Genomic DNA, 21832 nt, shown 5'->3' with positions numbered 1-21832 from the left:
TAATAGCTAGTTGAAGCATCTTTAGCAATAATAACCTCTTTTAAAATGATTAGGATATTTGTAAATTGGCTTTTGTGATTTTTGACCATTCTTCAATACAAAATTGTTCCAGTTCATCCAAATTTCGAGGGCTTCTCTTGTGCACAGCCTTCTTCAACTCATACCAAAGATTCTCAATTGGATTTAGATTGGGACAAGGACATTCCAGAACCTTGATTTTATTCTTCTTTAACCATTCTGAAGTAGATTCTGATGTGTGCTTTGGATCGTTGTTGTGTTGATACGTCCAGTTGCGCTTTAAGCCAAGTTTTGTAGCGGAGGGTTTCGATGATTGGCAAATATCTTTTGCTCTGCTATGGAAGCCATTTTGCCATGTATTGGATCAAAATGTCCTGTGCCATCAGAGGAAAAACAGCCCCATAGAAGGATATTACCACCTCCATGCTTGACATTAGGTATGGTGTTCTGTTCTTTGTACGCTTCACCAGACTTTCTCCAAATGTAACGACTATCAGGGTAACTAAATAGCTCGATTTGTGTTTCATCACTCCACAAAACCTTTGACCATAACTCATGTCCATCATTCAAATGCCGTTTTGCAAACTTTAAGTGATTGTCCTTGTGAAGTTTTCCTAAGAGTGGCTTAGTCCTTAGTCCTGCGACCATTGAGACCTTCACCATGCAATACTCGACCTATAGTTGAAATGGAAACCCAGTCCCAGTTGCAGCTAATTCACTTTGAATATCTTTGGCAGTCAATCTCGGATTGTTATTAACCTTCCTCACAATTCTTCTTCTTGTTCTTGGTGAAAGAACCTTGTTTCTTCTAGACCGAGGGAGCATTGTGACAGTACCGTGAGTCTTGTACTTCTTGATAATAGAAACAATAGTTGAAATTGGGATAGTCAAATGCTTGGAAATCTTCTTGTATCCTTCTCCAGCTTTATGACAAAAAATCATTTTCTGCCTAATGTCTTCATATAGCTCTTTACTTTGTCCCATATGGACTTATTAGCGTGGACAGCAATCATCCTATGCCTAACCCTTTTATACTCATTAAGAATGTTCTCCTACAATCCAGTATTTTCTAGATTTCAGGAATTAGGTTCTGCATTACCATATTGGAATTTCTACCATCTTATAGACAATATTGTCATAGCATTGAAGGCTATGAATACTTTTGAATTAGAATTTTTGGAGTTTTGCAAACAAAAGCTGAAATAAATCATTGTAGACATCTATTTCTTATAGCTTTTTTTCCTCATCCAAAAAATGCAAAACATTTGCTACAAAAGATTTCTCTTAAAGTTATTTATTTTCAAGAAATTTTTAGAAATGATAAATTTCCATTTCGTAGACTAAAGTATTGGCACTCTGCACTTTAATATAAGATCATTAAATGTTCAAATTTTGTGAACATTAACCAAACTACAACAAAGGAAATGGCTACAGAACAGTATCAGAGAAATATGTAATACCAAAATCCACAATGAGAGCAATAATCAAGAAGCACCACAGAACAAATTCAACTGAATCGCTTGAAAGCAATAGACATCCAAAGACAATTCTGAGAATCGGTAGGAGAATCGTTTGAGCAGCTACAACAGTTTTCAAGATTAACAGCCAAGGAAAGATTTAGAAGCAGATCCAAATCCAATAGAAATGCATGGGACTGCTCTGAAAAAAAGCCAATCATTTATGTTTCCATTGTGTCTGAACAAATAAGGAAATGCTCAAGACAGAAAGGGCACAGATTTCAACAATTCATTATGAGCACAATTGTTATCAGAATGGAGAAATGCACCCAATCAAGTTACCAAACAATAAAAAAACAACTCAGACTTTTAATCCACTGGCTTGAATGAAGTACTAAGTTATTTCTTATTCATTTTAGCTGTTTTCATTGTTGTTTTTCTATTGAGAAAACAATTGCGGTGATGTTTTGGAGCTATTCGAGTCTAGCCCTCAGTGTACTCTTAGGGCTATGCTATGCTGTTTTCACATCCCCTCAAGTTACACAGGAGCTTAAGTGAACTCCTAGATCTCATATAAACAGGTTTCTTGGAAAAGTACCTTTTACTATTAAATCTGAGTACTTAGAAATCTCACACCATCTTCCACCAGCCGAAGATTTCCAAATCCCACACGTGTGTAATTGTTTAAAGTGTGAGGTATTTGTATGGCTTGCCTTGCCAGTTTTAGACCCTCTCAAAGAGCTTTGCTGATTTAATGTGACTATGGCAACATACTATAATATTTGGCATCTCCTCCATAACTAAGAACCTGATGTTGGCTTGGAAGCACTTGATAAAATGTCAGCTCTTTTGATGAAGTGATGGTGTTGATTCCTTTTGACTCTCAGGCACGCAATTATCATTAAGTACTTCCTTTTTTAATAACCTAATGCATTTTAGCAGTGCTTCAACTTGACATGTAGCAGACACACTTAGGATAACAAATGTTGAATTACTTGGGGCTATGTGTAATAATGGGTTGTGTAAAGCACTTTGGTACATATTTACATGACAGTTAACCACTTAAACCATTCATAATGCAGAGCTTTTGTGTTTTAGGTTGTATTTATATATTATACAACAGTGACATTGACTGGCCATTTTTTTGATTGCAAGACCGTATATATCCTACGATATACAGACTCCATATATTAAATGAGTGTTTTATTATTTAAGCCAGCGGTGTTCCACCCTGGTCCCCAAGAACACCCAACAATTGAAGGTGTTTCAACCAGTTCTATTTTTTTTTTTTTTGGTTTTCTGTATTGCACTCTAGTGATCGACCATCACTTTTTCTCCGCAAAGTCTCAAAGGCTGTCTCTAAGTGCTATCTTATGTTCTCTTGTAAAACGAGGCATGTTTTAAAAAAAATTCAGGTTATTGTTTAAAATAAAAATCTGGACTGCTTGGTGGTACTCAAGGACCAGGGTTGAAAAGCATTGATTAAAATAATAGTGCCGATTGCTGATTGCTCTATCATCTGACAAACAGTAAATTCCTCATAGCCTTCCGCTATTGACATCTGCAGTGGCTTTGACATTTGAATAGAGATGTAGATAAAAACTCCATTTAAAGGTTACTACTAGCATTCCAGACCTTAGTATAGTGTTCTTGTAGTAAGGAATGATTGATGTAATGCATTCTTCTACTGTTCCTGGAATATATTTAATTCTGTTTCCAGGAAATAATATAGTTCTTTCATAGCTATAGGACACAAGAGCACACTTAGTCCTTTTAAAGTAATTATAATTGACTCGTTGCCTCAGCAATACTTGGACCCTCTTGTTATGAAGGTTTTGTTAAACCCAGAAGAAGTCCAAAAATGATACATTATTGGTATTCAAAATCTACGTTGAGTTTCTTATTTTCCTTTTTTTAAATAATGTGTTCATTTTAAACAAAACAGTTTTAAGTCTTATGTACATGTGTTCGTCTCCATAAATACTCTGCAAAAAGAGGTGGGGGTGTATACAATGATGTCTGGCAGGACAGTTGTAATGTGATTGTGAAAGTGAAATAGGCTAAATACTGTTTCTGACAGCCGTATGCACTAATACAGCTTTTGTTGTAAATTATTTTACCAAATAAACTGCACTCCATACAGATAAATGAATGCAGAACTTGGACTAGGACATTTGTTGACCTCGAATTTGACAGTATTGAATAAGAATGCTGACAGTATTGAGTAAGTATGAATACAATGTATTTATAGTGTCATTCCAATGGTTACAAAAAAAATATTATCCAAATAAAACATAGTGATTTAAAATACAAAACATGTGTTCCTCTAAACGTTGTGCCCTATTTATTTAAAGTTTAACAGAGGTAGAAGGTAAACAAGTATTAGTCAATTAGGTTTTTTTTTTTTTTCCATGAAACGCTGCATCATTTGTACCAAACAAATTAAAAGCATAATTTTAAATAAGTTACATTTGTATAACTTTCTGACATTTTAGACACATATTTATACGGTTTGGTTTTTGCTTTGCTTGTGCTTCATATTTTAATGTGGTTCTGAAATAAGCAGGGTGGCAGTCTGTGTTTCTGACCTCAACTGATCTTTAAGCTTTTTTTTAACAAGGTGTCATGGCAGGGTAAACTAGCTGGGTCCTGCTTTAGTTTGGGGCCGTTATCTGTTACACCAGTGCTAGAGGTTAACGCAGTTGTTATTTCCTCAATAGTCTGTCTTTCCTGAATGCTGTGGAGTTAAATATGCAGGGTAGATGGCGAGTGTGGAGGAAATAATCAGTGTCAGTATCAACTTGACAAGGTCAGGCTTTGGTGCATCAAATTTCTAAAGCATTTACATAAATTGGACACAAAACATTACAGTTGCTTTGGTAATTAGTGGCTGTATTAAACAGTTATGTTAGAGCAGAACCCCAGGTGACAATGCTACTGTACCTACGTGGTGGTAAAGAACATAATGCTTTGGTATACTGTACCCACCATTGTAATTTGTTTTTGTTCTATCAGTTAATACTTTGCTTATAGGGTGTCTAATATGTTATAAGAGATGTCATCCCATGCTAAAAGGATCAGAATGCAAGGTTGAAACAGAGCAGCTCCAGCACAGGAAACTGCAAAATTTCTCTACACTGTCCTGCAACTGTGCCATAATCCTGCCCTGGAGACCTTACCCTCTTTATTGGCATTTTAAGAGATGGTCTCTAAAAGGTATGGTATTTTTGTGGCTTAGAAACCTGCCCACATTCCTGCACTGGTTCAAACTGGATTTGAATTCAGCTAATCAGAACAAGATATTGTTAACCCAGTGGAGTCACTTGAACCTTCAATCCACAGAAACTCGCAACTCATTTTTAGTAAAATTATGTAGTCTGTTGGAAGTCTTCAGACTTTACTTAGAATTCCCATGTTAGAAGGGTACTGCAGTTACTGTGGGTTGAATCACTACCACCTTTGGCTGGACTTAAACAAGAGACATAGAGAGAAAATGATTCACACTGTGTTAACAATTTACAGAGCTATTGTACATGTGCGATGTGTAAAGCGGTGGTAGCATGTCATTAACTTTAATACAGCTGTTTTGGTTTGGTTTTGCACTGCCTATAACTAACATTGCATAGATTTTAGGCATTCTTAATAGTGTGCACTGGAGGCTGTGTCATCCAGTGGTTAAAGAAGTGGTCTTGTAACTGTTCAAATCCCAGCTCAGCCACTGACTCGCTGTGTGACCCTGAGCAAGTCACTTAACCTGCTTGTGCTCCGTCTTTCGGGTGAGACATTCTTGTAAGTGACTCTGCAGCTGATGCATAGTTCACACACCCTAGTCCCGTATCCTGTAAAGTGCTTTGTGATGGTGATCCACTATAAAAGGCGCTATATAAAAATAAAGATTATTATTATTATTATTATTATTATTATTATTATTATTATTATTATTATTACTGTGCAGTCTCTGGAAAGCTTGCAATGAAGTAATAGAATTGGCACCCACAGTGGTAAGCAAGTGGATGATAATAACAGTGAGATTAAGCAGCTATGGGGCTGAAACTGAGAGAGGTTTTTGTCTCCCAGACTCAGTTGTTCCATTGTATTGAATGCTTACCTGAAGCCTGTTGGACATCAGTAAGTCAACAGTGCAGGGGGTCCAAATACTGTATTTGTAATTTTGCCAGTTTTAAATATTTTTAGCAAGAATTGCCAGGCTTAATATAACACAGGCCTATTTCTAAGGAACTATTCAAAGTCTGTTTTAATTACGTACAGAAGAAAAGGCATGGCAAGCTGTCAATCATCCATCTTAATCCAAAGCCTTTTTAGTTAGGTGAAAATCTGTTCACTCGAGTTCGTTCTGGTTTTAGAATTGATCAGGAAACTTTCTAAATTATATTTAAGCATACATTGTATGTGCAATTGTAATGAAAAGACGCATCTACTGTATAATTAGCGAAGTGCAGTATTTTTAGTTTTTTTTCATTTATTCACAACCCTATCTGCTGAACATGTCCACCCGTGTGTCTGTCACACTGTACACGGAGAACACAATAATGAACTGCCTTGATTTTGCAACAATCATCATCAACTTTTTTTTTCAATCCTATCCTCCATCTTATTTATACTGTACAAATATTTCTAACCTTTCAGGTATTGCTCAGTAATTCTGCAATTATCAGGACCCTCTATGTTCCTGTACTGACTAAAGTTGGGCTGTTTTAAAAAAAAAGTGTGTGTGTGTGTGTGTGTGTGTGTGTGTGTGTGTGTGTGTGTATGTGTGTGTATATATATATATATATATATATATATATATATATATATATATATATAGTAAATATGGACGAAAGGAGGACTATAGTGGTAAATTATTGCCCCGAGGGAAGACTATTGTTACCGACATGGGGCTGTAATGCCCGTAGCTGCAGCCTGAGTGCATTGTACCCTGGAGGTAACAGTAATCTCAAGTGCCCATGGTGCGCCATGCAGTGGCTTGAAAGATCGTCTCCTGAAACCAAGTTCCAAGAAACAAAATGGCTCTGTGTTCCCTCAGCTTTAAAATGAAGTTAAACAAACTAAATGTTTAATTGTCTTTTTTCTTAAGACCGTCCATTTTCTATATATATATATATATAATGGATGGTGAATTATATCTATATTATATAGATATATACATATAAATATATATACACACTATTTATAATGCATTTATAATACAACACTGAAAAATTTACCGAAATATTATGTTGACAAAAATAGAAAGACGAAGTACGTACACTGTGCTACACAAAATGGACACGATGTGTTTAAACAAAAGAAGATTGTTTTCTCGTCTTTATCTTATTCGTGGAAATGGTGGAATTTGACCACCTTATAGTATATCTATTAGGTGGGAATATGACCATATATATATATATATATATATATATATATATATATATATATATATATATATATATATATATATATATATATATATATATATATATATATATATATATATATATATATTATATGTACATCCCTTTAGACATCACTGCATTCAGTTTTCCCATACGGGATGTACATTTTATTGTTGGTTTTGTGAGTCAAATATGTGGAAGAGGGCCTTCTGACGTTCAATAACTATATAACCATATCCATATATACCTATATCCAGTTAGAAAGGTTATATATATATATATATATATATATATATATATAGTGAGAGAGAGTTAATTCCTCCCTGCTAATAAAAAAAAATATGTGCAAATGCACAATTGTTAACTGTTTAAGTGTATTGTTTAATTGTTTTATTGTTAATTATCCCCTGCACCTGACTATCATTGAGAGTGAGATTGTGCACAAGAGTATGAAAAAAAAAGGTACTGTGTGTAGCCATTTGGAAAAAAATTGTGTTTTGTAAAAACTGTTTTTTTGTGTGTTTGTTTTTGGGTTAACATGTAAACATCTTAGCTGTCCTGTTTGTTAGTTAAGATCCTGATCAGTTTAGCTTTTACTTTGCAAACTTTTAGTTTGTTTTTACACTGTAAATACAGCACTGATGTTACCCACTAGACTTTAATTAACCAATCATTCTTCATAGGCCAGGAAAAGCCAAATCACAACATTTGTTATAGGCCAAAAACTATACGCCAAAACAAGTTTTACCTGCATAAACAGCCTTTTTGCACAGTGAACTTTGAATGAAAAAGTTACAAAATGTGTCCATAAAAAAGATATTAAATAAACTAAAATTACCTTACCCATAATAAGATGTCAAATGATATAAATCAAACATTTCACTAAAATTGTAATTCTTAGAGCAGCAACTAAAATATAGGCCATTTAACTGTAATGGAAAACTTGGCTATTTTTTTTAAAGCAATTATTTGTATTGTATTTAACTTAAGTACCAAGAATCGTTTTGTAAAGATTATGATATTGAATTATTGAATTATTGTCATTACCATCCTGCAGGTTTCATTGTCCTTATAGTCCTGTGATGGCAATGACTGTATGAAAACCTGTATATATATATATATATATATATATATATATATATATATATATATATATATATATATAGTCATAGTCCAGTGATTAGAATGTTATTAACTTTCAACACATATAGAAATGTTACACCAGTGCAACAATTTCACAAAAAATTAAATAAATAAATAAACAAAACATCAGAGAAGGGACCAGCACAAACCTGTGAAATGTATAAGTCACATATAAAATATATATTAATGGAAAAAAAATAAAATAAATTGGCATAAATCAGCAAAACATTCTTGTATTATTGGCAAACCAGAAATGATATCATTAACATACTTCTGTTAAAATATCACTTTTGGACATCAAAATCCTTGTAGTTGAAGAATCATTCATGTACGGTTGTGTATATCATGTTCTGTCAGTAACTACACCATGCTTTCCTTGTTTTAGTTTTATGTCAGTTTATTGTCACAAACTGACATTAATCTACTACTGTAACTGTATGACAAAGTTAAGCTGCATCGTGTACTACTGAGGGAAGGAAGTGTGACATAGATTTGAATGTACTGTAAACGGTGATATGAATAAAATACTTAGAGTGAAGTGATAAATGCAAACATACTTTATAACAAAAACTGTCAATATGGTTCAAAGCCGGTATGGATTGTAAAAGTTATAGCCTTTTGTGGAACTAGTAGGTTGAACAGAATGATTTATGACTTGTCAGGCTTAACAAGCGTGGTTTCTGTTTCCGCCATTCAAGAGATATTTTCTTTAAGTCACTAATTTGCAAGCGATGAGAGCAACCTTTGAAAACTGTCTACACATGTCCTCAATCAAAAGGGTCCAAACAAGTTAATTTACCAAAACATTTTAATAATTAATCTCCCTGACCTTAAAGTGCACATGAAATGTGTAATAATTGTTGCGTAAAAAGAGTCATACAGTAATCCGTCACATATCCGACTGGAGTGGGACCACAGTAAGGGCGGATGTGTAGAAAGTCGGATGAATGAATCCCGTTTTAAATGCCATTATACACAGCTATAAAAATTATTATATTCACACGTTTATTGTTTTGAGATTCAGCTTTTATTAGATCCCTTGTTTAGAAAGATACAGGGTATTAATGCTTGTGACAGAGTAGCCATGTGTGTGCGTGAATTAGCTGCTGAGTGACACGCAGGTGATCGAGAGGGAGGTTGAAGTTGTTACGCCCCTCAGGCGAACAGGATTTATTTACATATCAATACACTGAACAGCTCACGTGCCACTACCAGCACTGACAGCACACAGAGCACATAGAACACAGTGTACTGAAACTCTGGTAGGATCTACAATATCTGAACTAATCCCGGTTAGGGCAGATATGTGACTGGTGGATACGTGATGGGTTACTGTACTTAATAAAGAAGGTCAAGGATCTACCAGCATATAATAATTATATTATATAACCTGGGATAAATAAAAAAAAGCTGAAATGTAGAGAGTAAACTTTTCATGTTGGTGGTAGAATGAATTTGCTAGATAAATGACAAGGTTGCACTGTATAAAGTTAAATTCCTGTTGTAACAGGTAGACCCTGTGTTGCTCTACTTTGTTAAAAAAATGTATATTGGTACAAAATGAGGTATTTATATAATTACCCAGAAGTAAAAAACTGTGTAAAGGGAGACAAAACTTTGCAACAAGTTTCTGTCTTTTTCAATGTCTTCAGTGACATCGCTTGTGTCCTTTTCTTCACCCTTGGTTAAAATAGAAAGAGCATCCTGTATGGGTGGTGAAGGAAACAGATATGAACTGTTATTAACAGCAATGGTTTTCTGTTAATTAGAAACCCCAGGCTTGTTTCTGGCAATGATAAGGGAATTGTTTTATGAATACCACTAATCCTGTGAGACCAACTGAACTTTGCTTGAGAGATGGGATGCAGCTATTTCAAACTAAGCTTTCTCAAGAACATAACGCCATAGGGCATGCATTGTCCTGTATTTTTAATGCTGCTTGCAGGGGTAAAACCACTGCTCTTAGTGAGAGACAGTTAACACTGAAAGCTGTGTGGTCCGATGGAAACGAAAAAGAGCCAAAAACTGTATAGAGTTTATTATTTCGCTTGAAGGCAGCACATTCTTGAAATAAAGAGCTCTGTGTCATGTTACTAAATACAATAATGACAATGAAGTTAATCTAAGCTCAATTGAATGGTACATTTAGAGATTTTGTTACAGTATTTAGGCAACAGTCAGTCTGTTAAGGAGCTTTAAAGTAGTTCAGTATCTGGTCTTTGTTTCTAGTTGCCTGCCATATATATGCAAATCAAGGCTAAGTCAAAGCCAGCACCATCTAGTGGTCTGCTACTTTGGAAACAAGATTCTGTGGCAATACACTGCTCTGCACAACTGCAGGTGGTGGTCTGTGGCAGACAACTGAGCTGAACTCCTGAAAACGCTTTAAAACAGATGTATTGAAAAAATGTAAAACATATATTTGGATACTTGCAATAAGAACCACTAAGAATGACTCCAAACATCATAGAACATGTAAGGGGATATGGATTATCAATATGTGATGATATTATCGTAAAGGCACTGACATTGGAGACTGAAATGATCTGAACAGGGATGGCCGAAGTGTCTTCCTGCCCACGAGTGGCCATGCTTTCACAGGGCAAAGCTGCCCACTGACTGCATAGTATTCTGAATTATGTGCTGATTTTATGATGTGGACTCATTTCATGTGTGACCAGCTGGATATACACCCTGTGTTAGAGGTTGAAGGGGTAACTGGCTCCTGGCTGGTACCAGATAGCAGCATCTTAATCTTTTGTTTCGCAATATCCCACGCTGGCTTCTCTGAGCACCAAAAAGTAATAATGAAATGGTAAAATAAGATCATTTAAATAAATAAATAAATAAATAATTGTGTAAATTTGTGTACAGTGTCTTTTGAGCGGGACAACAGGCAGTGATAACAATGGTCCAAGTCAACAGATATTCATGGGCTAAATTGAGTAGACAGGACAACATCAGGTCTGTTGCACACTGCTTTGTTATTTTAATGCTGGAAATGTCTCGCTTGCTTCAGACAGACCTTCGCTTCTTAAACCCAGTTGTCATCTCCACCACTGTTTTTGTTTGCTTTTCCCCTGGGCTATGACTCCAAACATGTGTTGTAAGGTTTCTGACGTCTAAGCTGCCATCAGGTTGTGTATTATTTTACCTGCTTGATGTAGAAATATATAAACAAAACTGCTCCACAGAAGCGTGTTTCCAGCAGTTTAGGGTGACAAAGAGCACCACAATAAACGTGCTTTTAGGGTGGTCCACACGTGCCTCAGCCAATAATTACAATAATATTTGACAGAATCTCTGCCAATAGTCTCATATAAAACTTACAGCCTGCTGTCATTATTCATGTGCTTATACAGCATGGGATGAGGTTTTATGATCTTTCAATCACTCACCCAAAGTTTATAGGAGTTCTGCATTTGTTGAGATAAAAAAAAAAGTTTTTTATATGTGAGCAATGATGAACAGTGACATCTCTTTATGCTTGTGTGTGTGGGGGGTGGTGGTGGTGGTGGGTGGTTTTTTGGAGAATGCACATATCTACACTACCATGTCCATTTTATTAGGACATGCTCAACTGGATTAAGGTTGAGGGATTATGGTTGAATATGCATTAAGTCTCTGTCATGCTCTTCAGACAATTTGCGCAAAATTCTGGCGTGGTGGTGGGCTGCATTTTTATCTCAGAAGTATATTTCCCCATCAAGGTACACATGCAGCATTGCTGGATGGACTTGAGCCACAACAGTACTTTAAGAATTCTACAGCATTAGTTCAGCTTTCCAGAATAACCAATGGACCAAGACCATGAGAACATGCCCCACACCAGGGCAAAGCCAAATCCAACTGGGTAGACAGGTCCTAGTTACGAGGTCATACAGTATATATAATTATTGGAAATAACACATGTGAGCAGGGAAATCACACATATGGACCCCCAGTCAAGATCAGCAACTCAGACAACGAGGATTCGATTGTGTTTCACTCATACGGTATACTGGGGACCATGAATCAAAAATCCCAGAGCAAGTTCTCAAAGTTCACAATGAAAAGACATAAAAACATTTTGTGTTTTTCCCCTTTAAAAGCAAAAGAAAACTGTGCCGGTGCTGCTGTATGTTTATTTTGATAGAGAGAGCTGGAACAAGTAACACTCCATGGATTTCTGGACTTCTGTCTGCATCTCCCTTATCTGCTGCTCTGAGAATACATAGGTCATACATTTCTTTATAATAAATGTATTATATATCCAGTACCCTATGGGAATCATAGGCTGGATAACTTTGAACAGTGCACTTAAACTTAAGCAGTCGGAAGCCTGAAGGACATTTAAATCTTGTGATTAGACTATGGGCTATTAAGAGGTTCAGATAAGAACGATCTGAAGTAAGATTAACTTTCTTTGCTTCTCATGAAGTGCTACAAGGTGGAAAAATGCCTTTAACACCTTATTTCCTTGGATGCCACTGCAGTAGTAACAGGTGCTATCTGAGATACAACTCTAGTCATAGTTCTGACATCACCTTTTGTTCACGCGATATCTAATACCCTGAAGGCAGAATCATTATAACAAATAATGAGGTTAGTGCTATATCTGGCCACAGACAAACACCACCTGAGGCTATAGTGGTATCCAGGTTAAAAAATAAATAACATAGAATAATTTAATATAATAAAAAAAGATAACAGTGGGGGCTCCCGAGTGACGTATCCGGTAAAGGCGCTCTGTGTGGAGTGCAGGATTGCACCCTATACCCTGGAGGTCGCTCGTTTGAGTCCAGGATATTCCACAGCCGACCATGGACAAAAGCTCCCAAGGGGCGGCGCACAATTGGCCGAGCCTCACCCAGTTGGGGAGGGCTTAGGTCGGCCAAGGTGTCCTCGGCTCACCATGCACCATCGACCCCTGTAGACAGGTCAGGCTCCTGCAGGCTTTCCTGTAAGCTGCATTGTCCACCAACGCTGAGGCTTGGAAGTAGCTGCATGGCAGAACTGCAGAGTAAAAAAAAAAAGTGGTTGGCTGAAGGCACATGCTTCAGAGGACAACGTGTTCATCTTCGCAACTCCCGAGTCAGTGCGGGGATGGTAGCAGTGAGCTGAGCCTAAAATAATGCAATTGGCCATTTCAAATTGGGGTAAAATAAATAAATTAATAAATAAAATTAAAAAAGCAAAACAGTAAACTGGCATCAAATTCAGGGAGCAATTCAGGACTGTGTTTCTGATAAGGGCTGTTCATTTTGAAAATATTTTGCATGTACTATCTTAAGGGTGTCTGTCATGATACTGGGCCCCACACAAAAAAAAACAAAAAAACAAAAACAAACTTCAGTTGTTTTAAAGAATATTTTGTGATGGTTTTTTTGATAACTGGACTGTTGGATTTATGTTGGAGAGTTTCAGGTACAGTATATAAAAATATTTGACCATTTAAGGTTTGGTTTCCCTGTGCATGGTATCATATGCAATGCGTATTCTACTGAGATTGATTTAAACTGAATTAGGTATGTAGTGCAGCTATGTGGTCGCCATTACAAATTAGTGTGTACATTTCAGTGTTGGCCCACTCATTCAAGACTCACTATCAACAGGAAAGTAAGGAATGTAAAACATACACCAGGGTGGATAACAAATAAAGAAATGGCAGGAATTTGGTTTGTTGTTTATTGACCTGGGTTGTAATATGGAACATTGTTATCCATCTATGCCTGTGTTTTGTAAATAATAACAGGAGATCTCTCCCTCCGTGAAGCTGTTTTGAGTTCCCTTTCAAGTAAAAAATATAACCATTACCATGTGGGTAATTAGCTCCTAAAGACCCGAAAGTAGAGCCTGTGACTCAGTCATAGCCCTCCCCCAAGGGCACAAAACTCAACACCATTTTTCCTTTCTTGACAGGACATCTGTTTCACTTTTTCTGCTATATATTTTGTATTTATTGTGTTTTTACACAAATTATATGTGATATTAAAAATAATAGCTGTATTAGTTTTACTAATTACGCATATTTGTGCACTACAGTCTGTTTGTTACGTCCCACTGCAGCCTTGAGCCCCGCGTGAAGCCAGCGGCTTGAGTTGTTCCTTCCCAGGGATCAAGCAACGTAAGTTGGCAGACTTTGTGCTCTCCCCCCAGGCTTTATATTATTTATGTAATTGTTAAATTACTGTATTGAGTTGAAGTTTTTTTTTTTGTTTTCTCATTATGTTTTTTCTGTTTTTACAGAGACTAAACACAGGCCTGCCAGCAACTCGGTGCTACAGCACATGTGTAGTGAGAGCAGTTGCTGGGCTAATACTTGCTTCAGTTGTGGTTGGTTGCATTCTCTCCCACAGTGTCTTGTGTCACTGTGTCACTGTGTCATGCCGTTTTGGTGACTGCTTTACCATCACCATTATGAAGGCTGTTAGTTCATTCTAACAAGCAGGCTTCTCAGTCTTGTGTGAGTACTGACTGAGTGGTTTTGCCAGTGGCTTGTACAGGTGGGCATCCTTGTACATTGCTACCCACGGTAACTGCGAACTGGTGGACAGATACCGTACGGTACCGAAGTCACAACCCGCTCCGTTCCCGACCTGGTACCGAACCAGAACCAAAGTTATCTCACCAGTGCTGATCCGGTACAGTGCTCGTACTTTTCTGGTACCATACCGACCCGGTGCTAAAGTCACTGAACCGACCCTGTACAGATCTGCTACCGTACCCTACCAACCCGGTGCTAAAGTCATTCTGAAATATTGCCCTTGCGATGGCTTCAAATGATGTTGAGGTCTGTGACTGTAGTGCTTTTATGCCCTCGGGGGCGGGCCATGACTGTGTCACAGGCTCTAAGAGCAGCTTTAATTAATCTTATTCAGGTTTTGGGTCTTTAGGAGGTAAATACCCATATGGTAATGGTTACATTTCTATTTCAGGGAACCAGGGTTATGATAATAATCTAAGGTTTTGTGATTTGAGAATGTGAGCGATGGTAAGGGCCTCAGAAATAATATGGTGCATCAGGAATATCAGGTGTTAAAACAATTGTCGTGGTTTTCTGCACACTGTAATTCATTGTGTTTGAACTGATCTAAACAGTATATTATGTTTAAAAGAAAGATTAAACTGGTTCAAAATACTGAGAGTACTGTAGGACTAAAAGAGAGAGTGTGTGAAATGTTTGTTTTTTTTACTCGGTGAGTTTATTTTATAAAGGAGCTGAAACTTCACGGGGAACAACCTCTTCTATTCACACGAGTCATCTAATGCTTTAAACCTTTAGAATCCTGTTTTGTATTTTACCATAAAAATCATTAAAAAATCAAGTTGCTCATCTGGAAGATACAACTGTGGTTTTCATGGTGTGTCATCCAGTTGGTGGAGAACAGTTTCACATCCTGGCTGTAGCAGAGCACATTATATTGGAGAGGTAATATACTTTAGTAAGGACTATTTTTCCTCACTGCAGTGATCCCTGCAGGGCTGGCCTTTTTCCTCAGGTGGTGGAAAGCTCTGCAAACATTGCCATTGAGCTCCTGGGTTTAAACTGACCTTCAATTCTCATGAATTGTTACTGGGGGAGAAAAGATATTGGAGATTCTAAATTGGGGAGGAAAATAGGGGTAACTGTCAGGTACTGATATAGTAAATAACTAATTTAAAGGGTTTAATGATTAGTAACTATATTCTAAAATCTGATGAAAGAAGGGGTGGGAATATATAGTTGAAAAACCAACACAGTTTCTATGTTGAACAAAAGACTGCAAATAATTTTATCTGAAAGAACATGTCTGTGGTTAAGTTTGAATCTCTTCTGTCAGAATGATTGATCCAAACAGCTCTTTGTGATATTACCTGGTGTCCGTGAACACAATATTATCCATGCTTGACCTGATCTCTGTGGAAATGCTTACACCTCTCCAGCAGCTGGGTGTCGTGATTGATGACAGTGTCCATTCCAGACTCAGAGGGATAGAGAGGAGCAGGTTCCTGAGAGGGGAGCATGTTCCTGAGAGAGGAGGGTGTTCCTGAGAGAGGACGTGTTCCTGAGAGAGGAGCATTTTCCTGAGAGAGGAGGGTGTTCCTGAGAGAGGAGCATGTTCCTGAAAGAGGAGGGTGTTCCTGAGAGAGGACGTGTTCCTGAGAGGAGGGCGTTCCTGAGAAAGGAGCGTGTTCCTGTGAGAGGAGCATGTTCCTGAGAGAGGAGGGTGTCCTGAGAGAGGACGTGTTCCTGAGAGAGGATGTGTTCCTGAGAGGAGGGAATTCCTGAGAGAGGAACGTATTCCTGAGAGAGGAGCGTATTCCTGAGAGAGGAACGTGTTCCTGAGGAGGAGGGTGTAACTGTGAGAGGAGGGTGTTCCTGAGAGAGACACGTCTTCCTCAAAGAGGAGGGTGTTCCTGAGAGAGGAGGGTGTTCCTGAGAGAGAAGGGTGTTCCTGAGAGAGGAGGGTGTTCCTGAGAGAAGAGGGTTTTCCTGAGAGAGACACATCTTCCTCAAAGAGGAGGGTGTTCTTGAGAGAGGAGGTGTTCCTGAGAGAGACGGTGTTCCTGAGAGAGACACGTCTTCCTGAGAGAGGAGGGTGTTCCTGAGAGAAGAGGGTTTTCCTGAGAGAGACACATCCTGAGAGAGGAGGGTGTGCCTGAGAGAGGAGCGTGTTCCTGAGAGAGGAGGGTGTTCCTGCGAGAGGAGCGTGTTCCTGCAAGAGGAGTGTGTTCCTGCAAGGGGAGTGTGTTCCAGATAGAGGAGGGTTAAGTGGATCTGATGCGTTCCTCGTATGCTGCCGTTCCTTCTCCCTCGCTACAGCTGTGGTATACATTTCCCATACGTAATGTTGTTGGTGGTCGTCTTTGAATTGAAAGGGAACATTAGGCTACTTTCCCTGAAACAAACTTTCCCTGTTGCCCTCATGGGTACAATGCAAAAAGAGAAATGGCTTCCTCAGTATGACTGTTTTAATCCATTGGTAGGCGGGACCGAAGAAGTCATCCAAGAAAGGGGCCTATCGACAGCTCTGGTATAGAAAACTCAGAAAACACCTACCAATAGGGAGGCATATCCCATATGTAATGTTGTTGGTGGTCGTCTTCTCTTTCAGGGAACCAGAGTTACGGTAAGTAAGTAACGTTTCTTTTCTCATGACTTTGTTTAACTTATGGATGATATGCCAATAGTGTATATTTCCTGTATTTGTTGGAGGGCAGTGTCTGTTTGTGATTACTGTACATTACTTGGCTTCAAGTAGAGGAATGGTTTCCAGCCATTTGATTGAAAGGCATGTAGTTTAATTATATAGTACAAAGTCTAAGCAATGTAGACAGTCAGAAATGCAAAAAAGTAAACCTAAACATTTACATTGAGGCAAACCAAAAATATTTAAAGTAAAGCAAACATTTTGACAGTCTTTTCAGCTATATTTCATATGGAGTTACTGTACTGAGAATATTGAAGAATACTAAATGCAATTCTATTCTAATTGTGAAAATGTAATACTGGGTGGCATTAACTACAGTTTTGGGGGTTAAAAAATAAACCCATGCAAGAAGAAGTATTTATATAAATGATACACGGTGGGTTTTCTTAAGTGCTCAGACCTAGTGTGCACATAGGAAGAAAAAAAAACGGAGGAAAAGATCATTGAGGAAAATGCACAAAGCAGAAAAAGAAAAAACTTCAAACTTAGACCCTCAAACTGGAAAACATACAATGCAAAATCGATTAAACTGTTCTCATTCTACACTCAACTGTAACCTAACCTGTCTATAACCTAATCTAACTAGTCTATAACTTATGAGTATTAAACAACATGTAGTATACACAATTAAGCTTTTTAAGTAATTGCATCAATTCAGAAAGGGGTTCTGCAGTGGATTCCAGGCAGTAATCAGTGGTTAGGCAGGTACCACACAGTACTGCTGTAGCAGTTGTCAAAGCTCACAACCGTCCGCCTGTTCTTTCTGTATTTTTTTTTTTTTTTTTTGCATGTCTGGTAAGGAGGGGCCTGATTGGCTAGTAAAGTGCACCCTGAGATTCCATTCCACTGCCCCCACCCTCGGAAACCTGAGCAGAATTTAATGAAAATGATAGGAGACTATGTTATGAGCGCAGAGCTGGATGTGACTGCAGTAGGAAGGGCAGCACACAAGAGCTGGTATTTGGTTGAGCTTCAAGTGATTTACTTTCTCCAGGCAAAAGGACCTCTACACTCAGGATGGACTACTTCTGCCACTGGCCAGCCTCTGGCTCTGCATTGTTTTTGCTAGGATTATTAGCACTGGTAAAACACATTTAAACACTTTAAAAATTCCTTTAGCATGTATTGTATAGTAATATAATAACGTTTAACACTGCAGTAATAATAATGCACTGTAGTACTGTAATAATAACACTAAATGTCATTCATGCTGAGTGTATTTTCTTTTGCATGATTTACTATATGGTTGTTTAAGTATGCAAGTATTGTGAATTTCTTTGAGTTGTGTAAATGTCTTTTGTACATAGTATCAAAAAGAGATAGTGCCTATTTTCACTTTTAAAGTTTTAAAGACACATTGTTTTGTTATTACCATTCTTGTTAGGAAAAAATTGAGCTCATCATTTATATTAACGAAATAACAAGTGTTTTTATAGTAGGTTACAACATATAGTTAACTTCCGGTAATTCATTTGATGTTCTGCTAGTTGAGTTTTGTTTCTTGGTAGTCCTATGGTAATAAAAGTACATGTGTTCTTCCAGTTTATTTATTTATGTATTTTTTTCCTAAATGTTCAGTGGCCTGCATAGGCGTTGCATTACCATGAGTTCTACCCTATAGTTTGTAAAACATTCTGTTTTGTATGTTGTGAATGGGAGGCAATCAAGCAATTTCTCCTGACTGATGGAGCAGATGTCCTAGTGGTGAAGAATGTGCTTGTAGTGTAGGCTATTGGATTAGAACTTTAAACACATTTGAAGTTGTTATACATATTTCGTGAATTGAATTAATTGATATCAGTGATAAATTCCATGAAGGGTGACTGCTGGAAAAGATTATGTTTAAAATCTCCAGGAATACATCCTAAAGAAGGATAGCCTTATATATATATATATATATATATATATATATATATATATATATATATATATATATATATATATATATATATATTAACTGAATATAAGAGAATAAGTAAGATTGAATCTTGAACTTAGAATGAAGACAGGACGCGTTGTTTGTTGCTACTCCTTTAAGAAGAAAATCAAGTTGAATGTAAACTAGAAACAGCAATCTATTTTATTTTTAAATTAAGAAATCACTTTCCTGGAATACAATAGTTTTTTTTTTAAAAAAACAGGAGCTTTTTTCTTATTTGAAGCTGAAACTAGTCCATTCCAGCTTGTTAATGACTTCCTTGCAACCAATCGAAAATCTGCTTTTGTTCCATGATGTTTAGAATTTCAATTAACATGACAGAATGTAAGGAATGTTTTTTTCTCAAATGTAATTTTGGAAAATATATATTGAGTTTGTTGTGGCCACATTTCGAAACAGTTTGATGGGTAAAGATTTTGGCTGATCTTGGCATGTTGGCAAGCAATTCTGAGAACATGATTTTTTTCTTGTCTTGTTGCATCTGTGTATGTTATCCTGAATGTTTGGTTGTGGGTAATGTATCATTTTATTTGAAGTGTTTTTTTGTGTGGGCTTGTTGTGTCCAAAGACCCCACATTATACTAGTGCAAAAGTGACCCTATAAAAATCACAGGGTCAGAGTTGGCTATAGCTAAAGTGCACAACCATAAGTTTAGAATTCTTCAGATCCCATATTATACTTTGTGGTATGCATTTATTGTGCAATCATTTCCTTGGCAGATTAGTGTTCCCTTTAAGGTTGGGATGAATCCAAAATTCACTTTGAACGGGTATTTGTCAAAAAGAGAACCTTGAAGAGAAGAGGTGTGATACGTTGTTGGTTGGACAAGGAGATTAAAATCCATCACATTAAAAAAATAATTAAATAAAAAAAGAAAGATAAACTTGATATGGATATGAAACACCACAGTTAACTCATGTATTCTTCTTGTTTAGATCTGTATATCATTTTATGTTTCATCCCCAGACTTTGGTACCCCTGTAACCTCTTGAGCTCTCAGAAATAGGCCTAATATCTAAATAGTCCAAAAGATTGTAAACAAGTACACCCTGCAACACTCTTCCCCTATTTGGTGAAAGATATACCAAGATATGTGTCATATGTGTTATTTCTTATTGATGTGTTTCAAGATAAAAAGAAAAATGGGTATTTTTACAAAGTTTGCAGGGTTTTATTTTGTGAAGCTGAACTGTACTTAAGAAGAAGCAAACCCCATTTGTCAAATATAACTGCACTGTGGTTCATTGTCAGGTTATTAACGGTTTACTTCTCAAACAGGCTCTTTGAAGCAGTGCACTTTGTTATACAGTAACATTTGTTCTAAATGTATTTTAATGGGACTCGTATTTGAAGTCCAGCTGTACACTTATAGCATGGATACATTTAATCAGAAATAGCTCCAGTTTTCTGGATGTCAGCATGTTCAGTTTTCTATAGCATGGATGCATGCAGGTATGATGGACCAAGGTGCCTTTACCTGTTCAGAAGTATGCTTGCTGGCCATTTCTCCAGAATGTCAGCATATGCAGACAGGGCCGGCGCAAGGATTTTTCACACCCTAGGCAAATGAAATTTTGCTGCCCTCCTCACTCTTTTTTAAATTGTATGTGTATAAATTTGTAAATAAAGAGGTGCCGGAGTGCAAGTAATGACAATAATACAGTTCTTAAGAACCGCACATTCAAAATCATAACACGTTTATTTGAAAGAGTATTGTATGTTCTAGTGTTACATGTTTACAACCACGTATTCTACATCATGCAGAAAAATGAATTCAAGGCAATTTCAGGACAATAAATAAAATAAATAAATACATAAATTAATAAATAAATAAATAAATCCTGCATATATAGTAGGGTTGCCACCTTTGAAATGCAAAAAATGGCAACCGACAACACAACTGCCTTGCAGTTTTCAACAGCAGAGAACTTGAATGTGAGCTGATGTTTCAGAACATTGTAGCTACATAATATCCCTTGAGTCTATTTTTTGAATTTGGACTTGCTGTTTGATTTTGCCGCTTCCAACTATTTACTAATTTTAACGGTGACATTGTAGAATTCCACAGGAATAGCTGAGGTTGCATCGAATGCAAAGACCAATCCAACAAATTTCACTTTCAAACCGAGTTCTTCTCTCGCACGTCTCCTCACTTTCGATTTTCAGATTCACACACGTGATGTGCTTGCGTGTTGGTGGACAGGCAGTTGCTGTATTTTCAGCAGTTTTAGTCTGCTACCACTTAAACTGGGAAGGTGGCAATACTCTCTCTCTCTCTCTCTCTCTCTCTCTCTCTCTCTCTCTCTCTCTCTCTCTCTCTCTCTCTATATATATATATACATCAAAAGAAACTTATCACTATTATAACACATTTATTTTTGAAAAAGAAGGTATATAAATGATGGACATTGATGAAATGTTTTTGGTTTCTTTTTAATCACTTGATCATTCCTCCTTGACTAGGACACGCTTGAGTGACAGTTGATTGGACACTGGATATAGGGTGATTTCAGCTGTTGAATTGCAAGCTTGAATAAAAGCAATGAAGAAAATCACAAAAAAAAAACCCAAAACAATATGCCACGTCTGTCAAGAGAGCAGCTCCTTCATGGAATCGGCATGTTGGAGGCTGGACTAGGGCTGCATACTGTGGCTCGCCGTCTTGGGTGCTCACAGCCAGCAATTTCAAACCTGGCGAGACAGTA

General features: G+C 37.1%; 1 pseudogene; it reads left to right on the top strand.

The window, feature by feature from the left end:
- The first annotated feature begins 18115 nt into the window (after window positions 1–18115).
- The window catches only part of LOC121296558, an 84134-nt pseudogene continuing 80417 nt past the window's right edge, over window positions 18116–21832 (top strand).

Source organism: Polyodon spathula, chromosome 2 (assembly GCF_017654505.1).
Source record: "Polyodon spathula isolate WHYD16114869_AA chromosome 2, ASM1765450v1, whole genome shotgun sequence".
NCBI lineage: Eukaryota > Metazoa > Chordata > Actinopteri > Acipenseriformes > Polyodontidae > Polyodon > Polyodon spathula.
Note: the sequence above shows the minus strand (reverse complement) of the source record. Positions and strands in the feature narration are given on the sequence as shown.